Raw genomic sequence first — 19556 nt, 5'->3', positions numbered from 1 at the left:
TTAATTAATTCCCTATTAGTTGCTTCGGTTTTCTAATGGGATAATCATCTTTAGTTAACTATTACGTGTAATTATATTCATGCAGATATTCTACATGATTATACTTGCATAATATTTGGATAAAAAGTTTATAGTAAGCACAAAATTGTTTCCATATATATTTATGTATACGTATATATTTTGCCTACCAAACTCCTCCTAGAGGTTTTGGTCTACAGACATGAAACTTCATATATAAGGTATTTGAATCCGTGCAAAACTTTATATTTGGGTTTTAGCCCGGAAAATCCGTGCGAAAGTGTGAAAATTAAAAAAAAAAAAAAAATGAAATTTACCAGGTGAAGGTCTAATGCCGGCATTACGAATGCATAACGTAGTAGCTATTGGTTCATGTTTTAATTTTTAGCTTTGCAGTAAACATGTTTTCATAGCCCAGTCATTGACGGCAAAGTCAAAATAAATCGCAAGCTGAACATTTTGGTTTCGATTCTCGGTGGGGGCACACGAGTTTTTTTTTTTTTAATACTTTTTAAATCATTACTATATATTGCATTCAATCTATCTATATATCTATAAAAGTGAAAATGTCTGTCTGTCTTTCCTCTATTATATAAGACTGTTATACAGAACGGCATTACTTTACATATTCACACTTTTTAATATATACATATGCACATAACCTTATGAACAGAACACAGGGCCCGAGCAAAGCCTGACTGAACTGCTAGTATATCTATAAAAGTGAACGTGTCTGTGTGCGTACATTTTCCTATGCAATAACTCTGTCAATCTTAAGTCTACAACCTCGAAATTTTATATACAGGGTACTGAGATTTGGGAAAATCTTTGATCGGTTTTCGGCCAGAAATTTGGCTGTTAAGGCATCAAAGTTCAACGATTTGACCTTTGAGAACTCTACCAAACTTCTCCGACAATTTTGGGTCCAAACACTTGAAATTTTAGATATAGGTTCCTTGGACATGGATCTAACTTAATAATTTGATTTAAGCCCAAAACAATAAATGTTAAGGGGTCAAAGTTAAAAAAATTGACCTTTTTTTTTTGCTCAACATACACCTCCAAACATGCTAGTATATATATACACACACACACACTTCTATAAATTTGTTTTTTGTGTGTGTATTGATATTCATTTAAAAAACCCTTTTTTTTCTATTTATTTCAAAAGAAAATACAACTTTCTTATATACGAGTCCAAGAATTGCATTAATCTGCAAAAAATCTAGCTAAAGGTGCATATTCTTTTAAACATTTATTTTAATTACCTAATTTTTGCGCTTTTCTTATGGGATGATTATCTTTAGTTAACTATCATGTGTAATTATATTCATGTAGTAAACACAAAGTTCTTTCTATATATCTTTATATATGCATACATATATTTGTTTAAAAAATTTTGCTTACCAAACTCGTGTCAGTTTTTGGTCTACAGACATGAAACTTGATATATAGGATATTCGAACCCATGCGAAACTTTATATTTGAGTTTTAGCCAGGGAAAATCGGTGCAAAAGTGTGAAAATTAAAAAAATGGAATTTTCCAGGTGAAGGTCAAACGACGGCATTATGAAGATGTATGCGTAACGTAATAGCTAGTGGTTCATGTTTTAATTTTTAGCCTTGCAGCAAACATGTCTTCATAGATCAGGCATAAACGTCAAAGGAAAAGTAAATCATAAGCTAAAAGTTTTTGTTTCGATTCTCAGTTGTGGCATACACAGCATCTTTTTAAAAAAAAAAACCCATTAAATCATTACTATAGAGTGGATCCAATGTATTTATCTATAAAAGTGAAAATGTCTGTGTGTGTGTGCATTTCCCTACCAAATAACTCAATTTTCGGTCTAGAAACTCGAGATTTGACATAAGGAGTATTGAGATTTGGGAAAATCTTTTTAATCGGTTTTCGGCAAGAAATTTGGCTGTCAAGGGGTCAAAGTTCAACAATTTGACCTTTCAGAACTCTACCAAACTCCTCCGCCAATTTTGGGTCCAAACACTTGAAATTTTAAATGTAGATTGCTTGAACATGGATCAAACTTTTTAATTTGATTTGAGCCAAAAAAAATAAATGTTAAGCCGTGAAAAATTGGGGTCAAAGTAAAAAAAAATTTGACCTCTGATCTCTACCAATCGGTTTGGGTCAAAAATTTGAGCTGCCAAGGGGTCAAATTTCAAAAGATTTGACCTTTGCGGTATCTAGCAAACTACTCAGCCAATTTTGTATCCAAACATTTTAAATTTATACACAACGGGTATTCAAACATGCAGCAAGCATTTTAATCAGTTTTAGGTCGAAAATTTGGCTGCCAAAAGGTCAGAGTTGAAAGAGTTGACCTTTGCAGATTCTACCAAATTCCTCTCCCAATTTTGGGTCTAAACATTTGAAATTTTAGATGTAGGTAACTTGGACATGTGTAAAAATTTGTATTTTGATTTGAGACCAAAATAATAAATGTTAATGGGTCCAAATTAGGGTCAAAGTTTAAAAAATTGACCTCTGCGGTCTCTACGAAATCACTCAGACAAATTTTGGTCTAAACATCTGAAATCTTACATAAAGTGTATTCACACGCAGGCCAAGTTATAAACATAACATAGGGCCCGAGCAAAGCCAGGCTTAACTGCCAGTATAATATAATAATATGAAATGTGCATTAATCAAAATATATTTAAGCATATTTTACGACCGGGCAATGCCATGCGGCCTGCTAATAAACATTTAAAACATTTAAAAGTAAAGACTATGTTTTATGTAAACTTTAAAGTATATTTTCAAAGTAAAGGCTAGTTGGAGGGGCGGGGGGGTTATGTGCAGGAACTGACCAAAGTATTAATCAGAAGGGACTTTTCCTCACTATATACCGGCAAGACATAGCAAGACTTCCAAACAGAAAGCTAAAGTCAAAAAGAAACAGTTTTATTTATAGATAACCAATATTTATTATTTATGCGCTCGCATGCTGACCGATTCCTGATCAAAGTAGATCCTTACTTTTATTTTTTTTTTTACTCAACTCAGTCTTCCCCAAAAGTTGGTGTGAAAACTAAAATAAGATAAAGCTGTGTGGACTTAACGTTAATCCAATAACAACTTAATCCCATAACAATTCTGCATTGGTCACATAACTAAAAGGTTAATATAAATCCGTTGCCACCTAAATGTGACCTCATATCCGTACATAAGATCACCATTATCACTGCTGGTCTTTTTTTTTTTTTTTTTTACATCGGCGTCACCACTTATCAAGGCCGATAGGCCACTCAAGGATAAGGGTTAAAGAGTGTGCAGTAGTCAAAAGGACAATATAGTAATCGCTAGTAATGGAAGTTCGGTAAATTTGTAAACTTAAGTGGAACGGTTCATCAGAAAGTTGTTCATGTTGGACTTGAAGACAACCATATTATAGACGGCTGGAAAGCAGGAAAACGGAAGACAATTCCACAGGCATGCAGTTCTAAGAAAGAAACTTTGATCATGGAATCTATGTTTAGGTTTAGGCACAGATAAAGAGTGGGAGGAATTATTGATAGTGTTTTCAACTAGACGAGTGTTTCTTGTGAAAGTTTGGCGAGGGGGGGGGACCATAGATTGAACACTTTCCATGAAAATAATGATAAAGCAGAGACAAACTCTCAACATCTCTTCTGTAAGATAGAGGTTGCAGCGAAGAGAAAAGAACATCTCCCACCAGGCCACAAAATTTATTTTGAACCCTATCAAGGCAGGACAAGTCTTTTCTAGCAGCTCCTGCCGATATGTGGCAACAGTATTCCATCCTTGGACGTATCTGGCTTTTATATAGATAGAGAATTGCATCAGCAGTGAGATATCTACTGGATCGATAGAAGGATCCGACCACTTTTCTAGCGGGCTCGGCAACAGATTTGATGTATGTATTCCATTTAAGATCAGGAGTAAAGGTCAAGCTCAGAAGCCTGTCAAAACTTGAGGCCTCCCCAAGACGAGAGCCATTCATTTTAATTGATGCCAGATGGGGATCAGAACGTTGATGATGTTAAGATAGAAGCTTGGTTTTAGATGCATTAAAAGTAACCAGCCACTCCTTTCTCCATTGTACAACGTGATCAAGATCAGAGGAGAGAGAATCGGAGAGAACTTGGTCGTTTACTGTCTTAGATGTGCTACCATAGATGGTAGTGTCGTCAGCAAAAATGTCTACGAATGATGTAAGGATGTGATTTGGAAGATCATTAATGTAGATCAGGAAAAGAGTTGGGCCCAGGATGGACCCCTGAAGGACTCCAGCATTAATACTGTGAGCTTCTGATTTTTGCCCATCAACTCGCACTCTTCTTAAATGGGAAGAATACACAAACAATTTTATAAAAATAGATGGGTGTTATTTATAAAACTAAAAGTGAATGTATTTGTTGGTTTAAAAATAAAAGTACAAACAAAATAATCTTAAATGGCATTGAATCTTATTTAAATTGGGACTATGATACCGGTGATGGTTGCTAACGTCCGTGTCGGTAAAGGTTACTTCTGCGTTTTAGCTTTCTTTGGTTTTTATTTTTGGAAGAGTTTGATTCAGGATAAGTGGAGACAATTATAAAATTTACGATTGACTAGCCTTAATCTAAACCTACGTCACTTCCAGTTTGGCGATGGACGCAATAGCAAAGACACCACACATTTTTTTCACATTCTTTTCCTCCTTCCAGTACGGGTTCGAGCCTGTCTGCCTACTACCACTTTTTTTGTTCAACACACACCTTCAAATACCCGAGCAACGCCGGCCACCCAGGCTAGTTATTTATAAATCATAATTTATTTGGAAACTTATTTCCACTTATTTCGACATTTCTATTTATTACAGAAACTGTTTGTTTAAAAAGCCTTCCTTAAAAAAAAAAAAATCAATAAATGTTCGGCTAATTAATGCATTCTCTTATGTCACTATATTAATGTATATTTTTCTGAACAATTTCGCAAAAATTCCGTAAATTTCCTGATTGTCTCCACTTGCCTTAAACTTAACTCTTCCAAAAAAAAAAAATATATTAAAAAAAATGTTTTGCTTTGTTTTTTTTTTACTTTAAATGTTTCATACAATTTTTTTTTTTTTTTTTTTTGAATGAAGCCATGTTTTGACTTTGATGTCAGTTCCTTTTCATTTAGCCTTTTCCAGCTCTTTTTATGTAATTTTGCATCGGCAAAAAGTCGGTTTTGTTTGGTTCAAAAACTGTACTAGTACGCGTCCCAAAATCATACAAAATTGGATTTCTTTCTTTCTTTCTTTTTAAACTATAAATATTTCTGTTTGTACCAGGATTTTTACTTTGTGGATGCGCGAGACACAAGCTATCACCTGGTAGGAATTCGTAAACACAACGAACATAACACACAGTCCTAGGCTGTTTGCTATGATCTGTGTCAACCAGACACGAACCGGGAATGGTGCATGCTCACTAAGAAATAATTAGTGATATCAGGTCAGTGCAAAAGTTTTTGTCAATTAAAAAATTCATTTTGAAAATGAAAAACTGTTTCTGAAAATCTTTATAACAATAACGATCTTTTTGCTCAATATAACTCGATTCTATTTGTCAACGAGCTTATATTTTTTTTTTTTTACCAAGGAATTACGCCTTATCAAGGCCCAGAGTCCACTTGAGGATAAGGGTTGAAGAGTGTACAGTAGTCAAAAGAACAATATCATAGTAATCGTTAATAGTGTAAATTTGATAAATTGTATTAATTAAGGGAACGACTCATCAAGAACTTGTTTACATTATACTTAAAGACGGCCATATTGTAGTCAGCTGGAAAGCAGTCAAACGGAAGAGTTCCACAGCGCTTTGTTCATGGAATCTATGTTTAGGTTTAGGCACAGATAAAGTGTGGGGGAAATTATTGATAGCCAAGCAAGTGTTTCTCGTTAATGTTTGGTGAAGGGGGACCATAGATTGGAGCTCAGACGAGTATTTGCCATGAAAATAACGATAAAAAAGAGACAGGCTCGCAACGTCTCTTCTGTGAGAAAGAGGTTGCAGGGAAGAGAAAAGAACATCCCCCCATTAGGCTACAAAGTCTATTCTGAACTCTGTCAAGGCAGGACAAGTCTTTTCTAGCAGCTCCTGCCCAGATGTGACAGCAATACTCCATCCTTGGGCATACCTAGCTCTTATATAGGTAGAGAATTGCATCAGCAGGTAGATATCTACTGGATCGATAGAAGGATCTCATTTTTCCAGTGGCTTTGGCAAAGGATTTGATATACGTATTCCATTTTAGATCAGGAGTAAAGGTCAAGCTCAGAAGTTTGTCAAAACATGGAGCCTCCCCAAGACGAGAGCCATTCATTTCAGTTGATGCCAGATGGGGATCAGAACGTTTATGACGCAAACATAGAAGCTTGGTTTTAGATGCACTAAAAGTAACCAGCCACTTTTTACCCGAATGTACCACATGCTCAAGATCAGAGGAAAGAGAATCAGAGAGAACTTGGTCATTTATGGCCTTCGATGTGCTGCGATAGACAGTAGTGTTATCAGCAAAAATGTCTACAAAAGATCTAAGGATGTGATTTGGAAGGTCATTAATATAGATCAGGAAGACAGTTGAACCGCCCCAGGATGGACCCCTGAGGGACTCCAGCATTAATACTATGAGCTTCTGATTTCAGGCCATAAACCTCTACTCTTATGAACCTATTAGAGAGAAATAATTTAATAATTGAAAAGACATTTCCAGCTATGGTATAGCTGGAGGTCTTGTAAAGTAAACCTTTATGCCATACCCTATCAAAGGCCTTTGATATGCCAAAAGCAATTTCCCTAGAAAGGAAGCCTCCGTCAAGAGGCTTGCTAATCCTGTGAGAAATAACCATAAGCACATCTGCTGTAGATCTAGCAGAATGGAAACCATATTGCATGTCATTAAGAAGGTTATTTTTTCTGAGGTGGTTGATTACTTCTCTATTTAACACAGATTCAAGTAACTTACTCATGACACACAGGAGACTTATAGGTCTGTACTGAGGAGATGACCGATCACCTGAATTCTTAAATACTGAGCATACAGATGAGATTTTCCAAGGTGTTGGGAAGCAATTCTCCTAACGACAATGCTTAAACAACTTTGTAAGTATGGGAGCTAGTTCTAGTTGAAGCTTTTTGAGCATTATAATAAGAATGCCGTCAGGTCCAATTGCTTTACTAGGATCAAGGCTTTTGATTAGCTTGGCAACATCACACACAGTTTTATGTCGCCTAGCATGTTTTCTGATACAGAAGGAAATACAGGGGGTTGGCAGCCTTGGTCACATAGAGTGGAATTAGCTGCAAAGTTCTTGGCAAAGAGTTTGACTTTGTCTAATGCTGACAAGATTACCTCAGGTCCCATGATGATAGTTGGGATTGAGCACACGCTTCTATTCAAGATTCTGTTTGCCATTTGCCAAAACTGGTTGGAACCAAGCCGCTTCTCAGCCACTTTGGATTCTCTCGTGTTCTTCATTACTCTTTTACAGCCCTGAAAGCGGTTCTAGTTTCAGTACATCTGTGATGTTGGAAGCAATGGAAAAAGTGATTTCTGTGCGCAATGGCAGCAGCACATTTTGGAGAGAACCACGGCTGGCTGTAAGGTTTTTGGGTTAGAATTTTTTAATTTTTGGGTTTCTGGAATTTTTTCAAGGGAAGGAAACGGTCTATACCTACAATTAACCATTCCGTCAGGTCTGTTACTATAAAGGACACATCCTTTTTAAACATGGAGAACAGAGGTAGATCAGATATAAATGAACGGAAGCTATCCCAGTCTGCCATAGAGTATCAATATACTGTAAGTTGGAGAGGTATGTCAGAGGACTTATTACATTTCGTTTTTATTTAAACTGCTACAACAGAGTGGTCAGAAGAACCCAGTGGAGACAGAACAGCAGATGAACATAGCTCAGGGTAAGTTGTGAGGAAAAGATCTAGGAGACTTGCATACTGACCTTCAGTATCGCGCACATGGGTGGGTTTGCGAACAATTTTAGTGAGGTCATAAGCAATGGAAAAATCGTGACAGAACCTTCCCTCATCTGTCTCGTTTGAGTGTGTTAACCATTCCACATTGTGAACATTAAATTCTCCAAAGACGTGAATGTTAGCGGAAGGATGAGCAAATAGGATGTGGTCAATTTTCTCAGATATAATCTTAAAGATAGTAACTCTGCTGTTGTGGGGGCGATAGAGGGCAAATATAAACATAGTTGTGTGAGCAAGTGCAACCCAGAAGCACATATAGGGTAATTTAGGATCTTCTCTAGAGATGTCCCTACCACATGGAAAGCCATCTTTAATATAGACACATATTCCATGCCGATTCTGGGAGTCAGATTTAGATGGTAAGTTAGAGTATCCTATAATTCCAAACTCTTCTAGGGAAATAGTCGGTCCAATGCCAGTTTCACTTAGGAATAATTAGTCTGGTTTAGTCTCCTGTAATTGGGTTTCAACGTCTGGAAGGTTGGAGCGTAGACCCCTGATGTTGGAGAAGGAGACATGGTAGTAGGGATCTATGTTGGAAGTTGAGGATCTGGGTTTAATCATGTTTTTTCTGGAAACTTTTCATGTTTTTTTTTTGGGGGGGGGGGTTGTAGAATAGGTCGACAGATTTGCTTACAGCAGGGCAGAGAAGGAAAGTAAGAGAGAAAAAGAAACGAAGAAATATTGTTTTTTTGCAGCACATGATAAGGTAAAGCCATAACAATTACCCACTAATATGGCATCGAGAAGCCCCACCAGAAACTACTGCATGGTCCAGAATCCATTCAACAAATGGCAATACAGCAGCCCCAGTACTTTGCATCTGCTGATAGGACAGCCTCCTTAGTGGTTAATCCCTGACTATCAGGTGGATAACGTCAGTCCAGTTAAAACGTTTAATTCCAGTACCCTTACTAGTAACATGGCTACAAGAATAGACAAAAAAACAAAACATTTCCGACTTCTCTGGCTACTGTTCACGCAAGATACTGCAAACTTACGTTTTAATGTGAAATATCAATCCCTCATGTTCAATTTCCTCCTGTGGCGTTAACCAAAGGCCATCTAAATGGTTTTGTAATCTTTGAAATAAATGGCAAGCTGAGGGAACTAGGTAAGAAGACAAGCTTTCCTAACCAAAATAGGTCAACATGAGTGAGAATAATGGAAAAAATATGAATGATGTTGTAATAATCTGAAAAAAAGTTATAAATTAATCATCATGATCGTAATAACAATATGTTCAAGTAATAGCAATGTGTTCAAGTAATAGCAATGTGTTCAAGTAATAGCAATGTGTTCAAGTAATAGCAATGTGTTCAAGTAATAGCAATATGTTCAAGTAATAGCAATATGCATAAAATAAATTGCAATAGTTTAAAATACCTCTTCTATAAACTGGCAAAAACTTTTGTACCGACCTGTTTTTTTTTTTTTTAAGTTTAATCTTTTTCAATATTAATTAAGTATTAATTTTTTTATTTCTGAAATAAAAAATGAATAAAAATTATATCTTAACTTTTATTTTAAACTTAGCTTCAAACAAACTGATCGTACGGCCACTGCCACTTCTACTGAATAAGTGATTTTTCTTTTTAACATTTTTTTTATATTCTCAAGCTGTAATGTTACACACGACCCAACACGTTGTAGACTCAGTCGCAAAGGAGACAAACAATAGGAAAGAACTTTAACTTGTCGTTTCAGGTTTTAAGGAAATACTTTCATTCGTGGTCGTCTTCTCTAACGTCCTCGTCAGTCAGTGCACACATTCTTTTTTATAGTCTTTTTTTCCTTACAGTGATGTCATTTTGGACACGGCTCGGCATTTGTATACAGTCGCCATACACGCGTCTACAATCTGTTATAAAATATTCTGCTTGTAAATATTTTTTTTTTTAACTGTCATCTTCAAATCTTCCTTGCTTGATTTACTGCTTTGAACCGGGGGGGGGGGGGGAAAGTGTAAAGAATGGACCATAACATCATAAGTGATTTTATGCTGTCAATTTTTATGTCCATTTCAAAACTTGAAACACAAACAATATACTGGATGATATATATTTATGGTTTCTGATATGATATATTAGCGACATGAAATCATAAAGAAAAGAAAAAGTTTATGCAGATATATTATTACTTTTAAACGATCTGTTGTACTCATAAATTATATATATATATATATATATATATATATATATATATATATATATATATAACCTACACCGTCGGATGTAGATTGCCAAAAGACAAAGAAAAAGTAATGAAATGGTAATAATGAAGGTTGGCTGCCGAAAGTCTTCCCATAGAGAAATAAACCTTCAAGTGAAGATAGCCTTGCTTGCTAAACGAAAGGGCTACACCCCTGATATTTCTCTATCACCCATCCACTGTCACCAGAAGAAAATAAGGCAAATTTAACAGCCCAATAGAATGGTCCAAATTCAGTATCTTGATGCACCTCTACATGGAGGTAGCCATCGGAAGACGATGGTCTTAAATGAAATTTCTACTGTCTGAAAGGACTGCTGTTGTATAGTGTTTAAGGCACGGGGTACGATTTAATTGTACCATTTAAGGATTTGCTGATTTGCATTCAACAACAAACGTATATTATATGATATATGCCTACAATTGAAAAATACCCCGTCCCTGTTTTCATAAAATTCCATAAAACCCATTGCACATAGGCACTAGCAATAAAAGTAATGCAATAACCCCAACAGAGATTATACAGGTATTACAAGTCTACAATCTATGTGGATAAGCTTTGTATCATCGCCACTACACATTCTTAGTGTGACTATTATATAGTGTTCAGCTTTCATGCATCAAAGATGCTCAGTTATTATGTTGCAATATCTTTGATATAATTAATAAGTATGATTACAGAAAGTTGGAAGCTTCTACTTATAGACTCCGCTAATAGGAACTGACTAATCAAATGGAGCCACGTTCTGCTAGCAACCGATCAGAAACCAGAATTGCTTCATATAAATATTGAATCTTTTAGTATTGCCGCACAATTTTTTTCGTGTCCACATGAGAAAGATCTTTTGCCCTTTGCCTGCAAAATTTTAAAATCTGAGATATACAGAACAGCTACCCACTGGAAACTCTTCGTCTCCTGGGCTTGTACAGAATAGCTACTCATCGGAAACTCTTCTGAAATTAAACATGACTTTCAATTCAAGAGGCTGTATAATCATCAAGGAGACGATGACGATTATGACGGAAAATATAATCTGAATATTAATTTACTTGTCCGACGTCCAGTGTCACAAAAAACATCATCATCGCAAAATTAATTCATGAGAAATGAATTACCTCCCTTTATAGTTGCTCTTCATTAGTTAAAAATCCTTAAAACTATTTCATCTCCAAAAATTTTCAAAAGAAAAAAAAACATAGCTGTCTGTTTACTGTTTCAAATTGGCTATTGTATTTTATAATTTTCAAAAGTCATGTCGAGAGGAGACTGTAAGCTTTTTTTAAATAGATTCTTTTTAAAATTAAAAAAAAAATGTGCAAGTGAATTGACATCTGTTCCTTTATAATTTATATTAAGAATTATTTTTAAAAAAATGTGTGGTGTTGAATTTTCATTGAAAAAAATCTAAATTGAAAAAATTAATTCTTTTTAGCTTAAGAAGTTTTTAAAAATTACTAAAAAAATTGTTTTAAATTCGTTGTTATTTGTTTTATTTTATTTTTTTATTCATTATATTTATGTGTTTTAAAAATTTTCAAATACCGTGGAATTTCCACGCGTTCTGCTAGTTTTATTTATTTGCCTTATGGAGCTGACTGGACCATCCATAAATAAGAGAGAACGTCACTTTAATAAAATAGTTATAAGAAAATTATAACACACTCCCCCACTTGAAATAGAGATTATTATTATTAAAAAGTTTATAAATCCAGCTGCTGGACTGGTTTACGAGTCCTACTAGACCAGCGGAGAGGCTGCTCACCACTGGAAGAGTCAGAAGTCTCAGACTTTGAGCAAATATGAATCTATGAATCTTGAGACTTACACCAGGCGAAGATGGCAGATTTTTAGGGTCCGCATCCCCAGCAGAATCCTGAGGTCCATCTACGTCCACGTTCCCAGTAGAATCTTGGTTGATCTAGGTCCACATTCCCAGCAGGATCCTGAGATCGTGGAAGACAGGCCAAATGTCTCAATGCTACCAAATTCTCCCAAACATCACGATGTTGAATTCTCGCATGTGTGGGGTTGGCTCTGAGGAGTTCTACTGCCTCAATAATAGGGTCATACTTGTTCCTGCCACCAAATCTTTTTAATAACACTTTCAGGTTCATAGAGCGAAAGAGGCAATGCAGTGCCAGTGGAAGAGCGTCTTTCAAAATTGAACATACGTTTGTGAAGGGTGGCATTAGTGGTTGTGCATAGTAGAGTGCGAAGAGCATGCAAAACATTCTGTAGAACGTTCTGCCAAGCGTTAATGGTAACCAAAGCTAATCAGACAGTGTTCAATATAATTCCATTGTAGCGCTCACATTAGCTGTTACCTCTTGGGTTATAAGCAGTAGCGTTACTGGATCCAATTCCAAGTTGTAACAGAAATTGCTTGAATTCTCTGGACATAAAGTCCCCTGATCGGAATGGATAAATGAGGGAAGTCTGAATATAGAGTAAATAGTCATCAGGCACTGTATCACGGTTTAAGAGCAATCACAAGAGAAAGCGAAAGGAAATCAATTATATTCGTTGACAACAGTAAGTATCTAATGGCAACTTAACGAGGATACCAGAAGAGGTTCTTTGTAATCAACAGAAAGCGTTGAAACGGGTCGGTAGAACGAATAAGAATATGCTTAGGGGAATTAAGGAATTGGGGTTTTATTTTGGCACAGGTAGGATATTCAAGAAGTCACGTGCCGGACTTCGTCAATTGAATATGGAATATTTTGTGATCTTACAAAATGTCAAAAGCGTTGCACTCCAGGATGTATCAAAGAATTACGAATTAATTTCAGTTCATCCAAAGAAGAAATAGCACCACATGTTCGCAACAACGTATCAGCGACAACATTTTCATTTTCAGGATGGTGTTTTATATCATATGAAAGAGGAAGAAATTCCATTTTCCACTATACAATTTTATCGTTTTTAATTTGTTCGCCATTACAGATTAAAACATAAAAGATACGGCTCGCTGATCCATAATAATAGTAAAATGCTTCCCAGTAATAAGCCTCTCCATTTACGAACACATTCTACTATGCCATACGCTTCTTTTTCGACTATATGAAGTCGCATTTCAGAGGGGCTTAACGACTGGGTAAAGAATGCTACAGGTCTCCCAGCTTGTAGCTTTTTCTGAGGTATCGTTTTTTTTTTTTTTTTTTTTTTTTTTTTTTACATAGGCATCACCACATTATCAAGGCCCAGAGGCCACTCAAGGATAAGGGTTAAAGAGTGTACAGTAGAAATTGGTCAATATAGTAATCATTAGTAATGAAAATTTGGTAAATTTAATAACTTATATGGAACGGCTCATCAAGAACTTATTTACTTTAGACTTGAACACAACCATATTGTAGTCAGCCGGAAAGCAGGAAAACGGAAGACAATTCCACAGGCGTGCAGTTCTAAGAAAGAAGCTTTGTTCATGGAATCTACGTTTAGGTTTAGGCACAGATAAAGAGTGGGGGGAATTATTGATAGTGTTTACAACTAGATGAGTGTTTCTTGTGAAAGTTTGGCGAGGGGGGACCATAGATTGAAGCTCAGTTGAACACTTTCCATGAAAATAACGATACATCAGAAACAAACTCGCAACATCTCTTCTGTGAGATAGAGGTTGCAAGGAGGAGAAAAGGACATCTCCTACGAGGCTACGAAGTCTATTTTGAACTCTATCAAGGCAGGACAAGTCCTTTCTAGCAGCTCCTGCCCAGATGTGGCAACAGTATTCCATCCTTGGACGTACCTGGCTCTTATATAGGTAGAGAATAGCATCAGCAGTGAGATATCTACTGGATCGATAGAAAGATCCCACCATTTTTCCAGCGGCCTTGCCAACAGATTTGATATACGTGTTCCATTTAAGATCAGGAGTAATGGTCAAGCCCAGAAGCTTGTCAAAACTTGAGGCCTCCTGAAGACGAGAGCCATTCATTTCAATTGATGACAAATGTGGATTAGAATGTTGATGATGTAAAGAGAGAAGCTTGGTTTTAGATGCATTAAAAGTAACCAGCCACTTCTTTCCCCATTGTACTACGGTTTCAATAACAAACGGCAATTCATCTTTGTTAACCTCTACAGAAGATTCGGTAATGTCTTTCTTGACCTCTTTGAAGAAATTTACAACCATTAAAGGCATCGGGAATTGTTTATTTTCAACTAGTGGGCGAATTTGAGAGTAATTAGGTATCCATCTTGCATAGTAGGCAACATACCAAGACACCTTTTTAGTCGGAAGGGGGAGGCATTTGCAAAAGAAATCTCAAAAGCTCAGGATCTGGTTGAAGAGTTCCATTACAAATTTTATATCCAAGTACGTTAATAGAACAAAGTGAAAACTTTGAATTTTCCCGGTTTATTTCGAGGTTATATGTAGAGGCAGCCTTTAAGAAACGCCCCAAATTTACGTTGTGCTCCTCCTGGGTCCTACCGGAACTGTTATGTCGTCCAAATAAGAAAAGGTTCCAGACAATCTGTTATCAGAAATAAAAGAATTCATAAAATGTTGAAATGCAGAAGCCTCATCTGTGACACCCATGGGTATTCATTTAAATTGATATAGACGATTTCCAGCATGAAAGGCCTTATAGGGGGGGACTTGAAGGGCAAATTTCAATCTGATAGGATGCTTTAGACAAAGTCAATTATACTGAATATACGATACTGGGCTATTTGGTTCATAAAATCTTTGATTTGTGGCAAGGGGTATGCATCAAGCAAAGTGAAACTGTCAATAATCTGAGAGAAATCAACTACCAACCGTTTCTTTTAATCAGATGAAAAAGTTACAACTTGAGCGTGCCATAGAGAATAACTTGGTTCAATTATATTATTCTCAAGTAATTTAAGAGTTTCTTTTTTTCAATGAACAGATCATCTCCAGCATGGTAATAGCAGGACTTAGTAGCAATTACGGGTCAAGTTTCTGAATAATTTAACGGGAGCACAATTGATTTTAGTAACAGCGCAGATTTTTAGACAATCCTGTAACACGCCAAAAGAAATAGTAATACTTCGGCGCATTTTTAAAAAGGGTATTCTGAGTATCCGTGCAGGAATTAGGGAGTATCGTGAAGTCAATGCATTTATACTCGAAACCTTTGAATGTAATATTCTCAGTGCAATATTTAGATAGTTTGAGAGAAAGGGCGGATGATGCCATAGAGATTACAGAGTCCCGTTTCCGAGTAGACAGGTTCAAGGTTTTAATGAAACTAGCACTAATAAAATTATTGGAGCTGCCTGTGTCTATAAGGATGGTAAGTGGTTTACCTTTTACTTTTACCATTTTAGTAACAGGAGAATTATCAACATCGTTATCACGGGCTACTATAACAGACGAAGTAGAACGCGAAGATGTTAATCTTGTAGAACAGCAAACTTTGGCAAAATGACTGAGTTCACCACAAGGCATATTTTATCGTGAGCAGGAGAATGGCGACGATCATCTTTAAGGTGACGTTTCTCTCCACAATTGTAGCATCTGTCGCGAGTAAGAAGGGCAGTGTAGAGAATCAAACTCAATACAGGAGTTAGGGAGTATGCTTTTAATCATAGTAGCAATCACAGCATTCGTTGAATAATTTCAAGTTGGACGAGCAGTGGCAGCAGGTACAAAGTAGTATATATATCTACACTATATGTTGTCTGTGCATTTCTGATCAAAGATCCAATTGAAAACAAAGTCCTATACCAAGATTAAAATTTTATTGAAAATTGTGTTTAAAAGGAATTTAATTGTGGTATTTTGTATTAGGGCTTTTACAATAACATTGTGAGTTTTAAAAAGTCATGGCAAGCTTTTATTTTATTTTATTTAGGACTTGAGAATTGTGGATTTATGGGTGGGAGTAGGAGTACCCAGATGTCCCCAATCAAGACAGAAAGGGAAAGAGAGAGAGAGAGAGAGAGAGAGAGAGAGAGAGAGAGAGAGAGAGAGAGAGAGAAAGAGAGGGGATAAAGTTATATATATATATATATATATATATATATATATATTATATATATTACAAAACAAACTTTCACAACGGTAACAAGTGATCCTATAATATTGGAGTGCAAAGGCAGTCCTTAAAACTTAATAAGTCCCAAAGGACAGATAGCATTTCTGCAGAAATGTTAAAGTCAGGAGGCAATAGTATCGTCAGATGAATCTGCCACTTATGTAATATAATATGGAACACAGGTAAAATTCCAGAAGATTGGAAAAATAGTTATATTCCTAAGAAAGGCAAGCTTGTCAATAATGACAACTGGAGAGTGGCTCTTCAGGACAAGATCAAAGTGTAGTATCTGTTCTTCAGATGCTGCACTTCAATTTCTTGTTCTCTGTCAGTGTAGGAGAAATCCTTCACGACTGAGACAATTTTTATTTTTGTTCCTTTTCTCCACGTTAAAAAACGACCCTGGTGTCTAACTCTGTCCCATGGGGAGGCATTGTAAATAGGACCTTTTTATACCAGAGAAGCTTTATTATCAAATGATCCTGAACCGTATGTGTGATGTGATTGACCAAAAGCATAGTAGTTCCTTGTGCTTTAGTGGCAATATGCCGTGTTTGAGGTGAAAAACAAACCTAGTATGGCCCTTTTGAGGGATTCTGGATTCTCCATGTTAAAACTCGAAGGAGCAATTTGGAACTTAGACAGGAAGTCTTGCAACCTGCTACACATAAGGCAGTCAAAGTATACCATCGTTTTCATCTAAAACCAGACCCCCCCACCCCACTAGCTTATTCCCGTTGCAATCACATCTCTCTCAATTATCTGCTTCTAGTTCATTTTTGATTTTCCTCTTCTTTTTCCATAGGGAGTCCATTGGAGCACTCCAAAATGGTCACCCACCTGGTACTGGCCATCTATATATATATATATATAAAAGCGAAAATGTATGTGTGTATGTATGTACGCTTTTCCTCGATGTCCACGAAAGGCTTCTTTCAGAGAAGCGCTTGCTCGGTTCACAACTTCTTAAAACTTTTTATGTCATCTATAAATTGTAATATCTCAGTTATCCACGGAGCTCACCTGTCTATTTAATTTTATTGACTTTCAAACGTTAATTATTCCACATTTCCCGCATCGGCACGTGTTACATTCGGTTTTCGGTATAAAAAAAGCGAAACTCGACTCTAATAACAGGCCCAAAGCCCTCCACAGGCCCCCCCCCCGCTTCGGCGGCACGGGGGACAAGATCAAAGTGTAGTATCTGTTCCGACAGATGCTGCAAGCGAAGACCATATGTGGGGGTAACCCCACATATCTGATCTTGGTCAATGTAGGGGCAACCCTTCATACCAACAGTTACTATCCAGCTCCCATTTCCCACCTCTCGGGAGCTGGTCCCCCCTTTCCCTCCCCCCTCCATCTCCACATAAAAAAATAGAGAGATCTTAGACACTTGAGGATACTGTGTAGAGTGGGGATTCAAGGTGCGTGCGTGTGCGTGTGTGTTTATATTCAAGTAGTCTAAGAGAAGGAAAGCTCTGAAATATGTACGAGTCCGTGATATATTTAGTAGAGGAAAATCAGACAGGATGTATAGGTGAATAAAATGAAAAAAATAAATAAATAAAGCAAAACCATTCCAAGTGGAATATGATAAAGGCAACACAGAGGCCTGTAAGGATTAATATTTCGCCTGAATTTATTTAGGCTTTTTCAAGATACATATTATAAGTAAATAAATTTGAATCTCATTCCTATTTTTATTAAACAATTCATAAAATAATTTTTGGAGAGGGGGTACCTTCTAATAGAGTTTACTTAAAAAAATACCCTTACACAAATTTTACAATTATATTATGTTAAGATATCAAAAATATACAGGAGTATTAATAATTTCGGCATAACTAATATATATATATATATATATATATATATATATATATATATTCAATCCTGGCTTGAGGTAGTTGCCTGTCTAGCCGCACTGATGAACTGTGAAACAGCGAAACAGTAGTGTATGTGGATGACTATAATGCTCCTCATCTTGAGTTGAGCATATTGAGAAGTGATACACGAATTACCATTAACGTATAAGCGATGCTCTTTGTGTAAACAAATCGAGCTTAGGTATTTCGGACGATGTCAAAACATCGTTAAACTCATGACTCGTTCAGCAGCCGCCGATAAGAATGGTGAGGAGCCTTGACCGTCATACAGACGGTCAGGTTTCAATCCTGGCTTGAGGTAGTTGCCTGTCAAGCCGCACTGATGAGCTGTGAAACAGAGCAACAGTACTGTATGTGGAGGACTCGTATATATATATATATATGCACACACACATTTCCCCCAAATCTCTGCACTTGATGGGGGGAGGGGGGAGAGACTAAAACTTGCTGCTATGGTTTCAAATGATCTGAAATAATAGCAAGGGGAGACTTAATTTTAAATATTTCTCATGCTATATCTCTCTTCTTTTGGAAACAGGGTACGATCATGAATATCAAATAATCCTTATACACTGAAATTTACTTTATGTATGAAAACTAAAGAGGGGAGATATAACAAATGAGCAATATTTGGAATCACGTCTCCTCTTGCTGTTATTTCAGATCATTGTAAACCATTGTAGTAAGTTTCAGTCCCCTCCATTAAGGCCTGAGGTTTTGGGGAAATATCAGATATTTTGTAATTCGTATGCAAAACTAGGAAAACAGATGATTGAAACATTTTATGGCTGTAAAAAAAGTGCAAAAATAGAGTCTGGATAATGGATGATTCCCATAATGTGCGACAATGTGACATAGCCTACTAAACAAATCAGGTCATTAGCTTTCCAACGAGCCTCCATTTGTTAAATTCTGATCAATGTGTATACAAAAGTTAGCGAGTAAAAAGAGCGTCCTTTTCCAGCATCTGCAATAAAACCGTTCAAGTGGCGAGGGAAATTGAGAAAACAAATAGCAAGTCAGACAACATCAAGAAAAAAAATATCCTCCAATATAATAAACCGACGGTAGGTGTTTTTATTATTATTAATAATTATTCTATTATTTTATATGAATATTAATGCGAATAATGATTAAGCATAATTTCCCCCCGTTATTTTTGACAGAAAATATACACTAATGTACATGCGTGTATATATATATATATATATACATTAGTGGCCTGGCAATGCCACAGGAAAGACAACCAAGCAAAAAAGCCCTAAGTAAAATTCATCCCAAGGCAAAAAACTGAAGCAGGCCTGCTAGGACACTATATATATATGTACCTATTTACTATGCCTCCCCACGGGACAGAGTTAGACACCAGGGTCGTTTTTTAACGTGGAGAAAAGGTACAAAAATAAAAATTGTCTCAGTCGTGAA

The 19556-nt window shown here is 36.4% G+C and overlaps 1 protein-coding gene across 7 annotated transcripts in view; it reads right to left on the bottom strand.

Annotated features, from left to right (window-relative positions):
* The window catches only part of LOC145288065 (uncharacterized), a 612213-nt gene that overhangs the window by 489720 nt on the left and 102937 nt on the right, over positions 1–19556 (bottom strand). The gene's annotated exons all lie outside the window — the stretch shown is intronic.

This window comes from Euprymna scolopes, chromosome 11, assembly GCF_053919585.1.
Source record: "Euprymna scolopes isolate OS-2025 chromosome 11, ASM5391958v1, whole genome shotgun sequence".
Lineage (NCBI taxonomy): Eukaryota > Metazoa > Mollusca > Cephalopoda > Sepiida > Sepiolidae > Euprymna > Euprymna scolopes.
The sequence above is the reverse complement of the archived record's forward strand: the minus strand, read 5'-3'. Positions and strand labels throughout refer to the sequence as shown.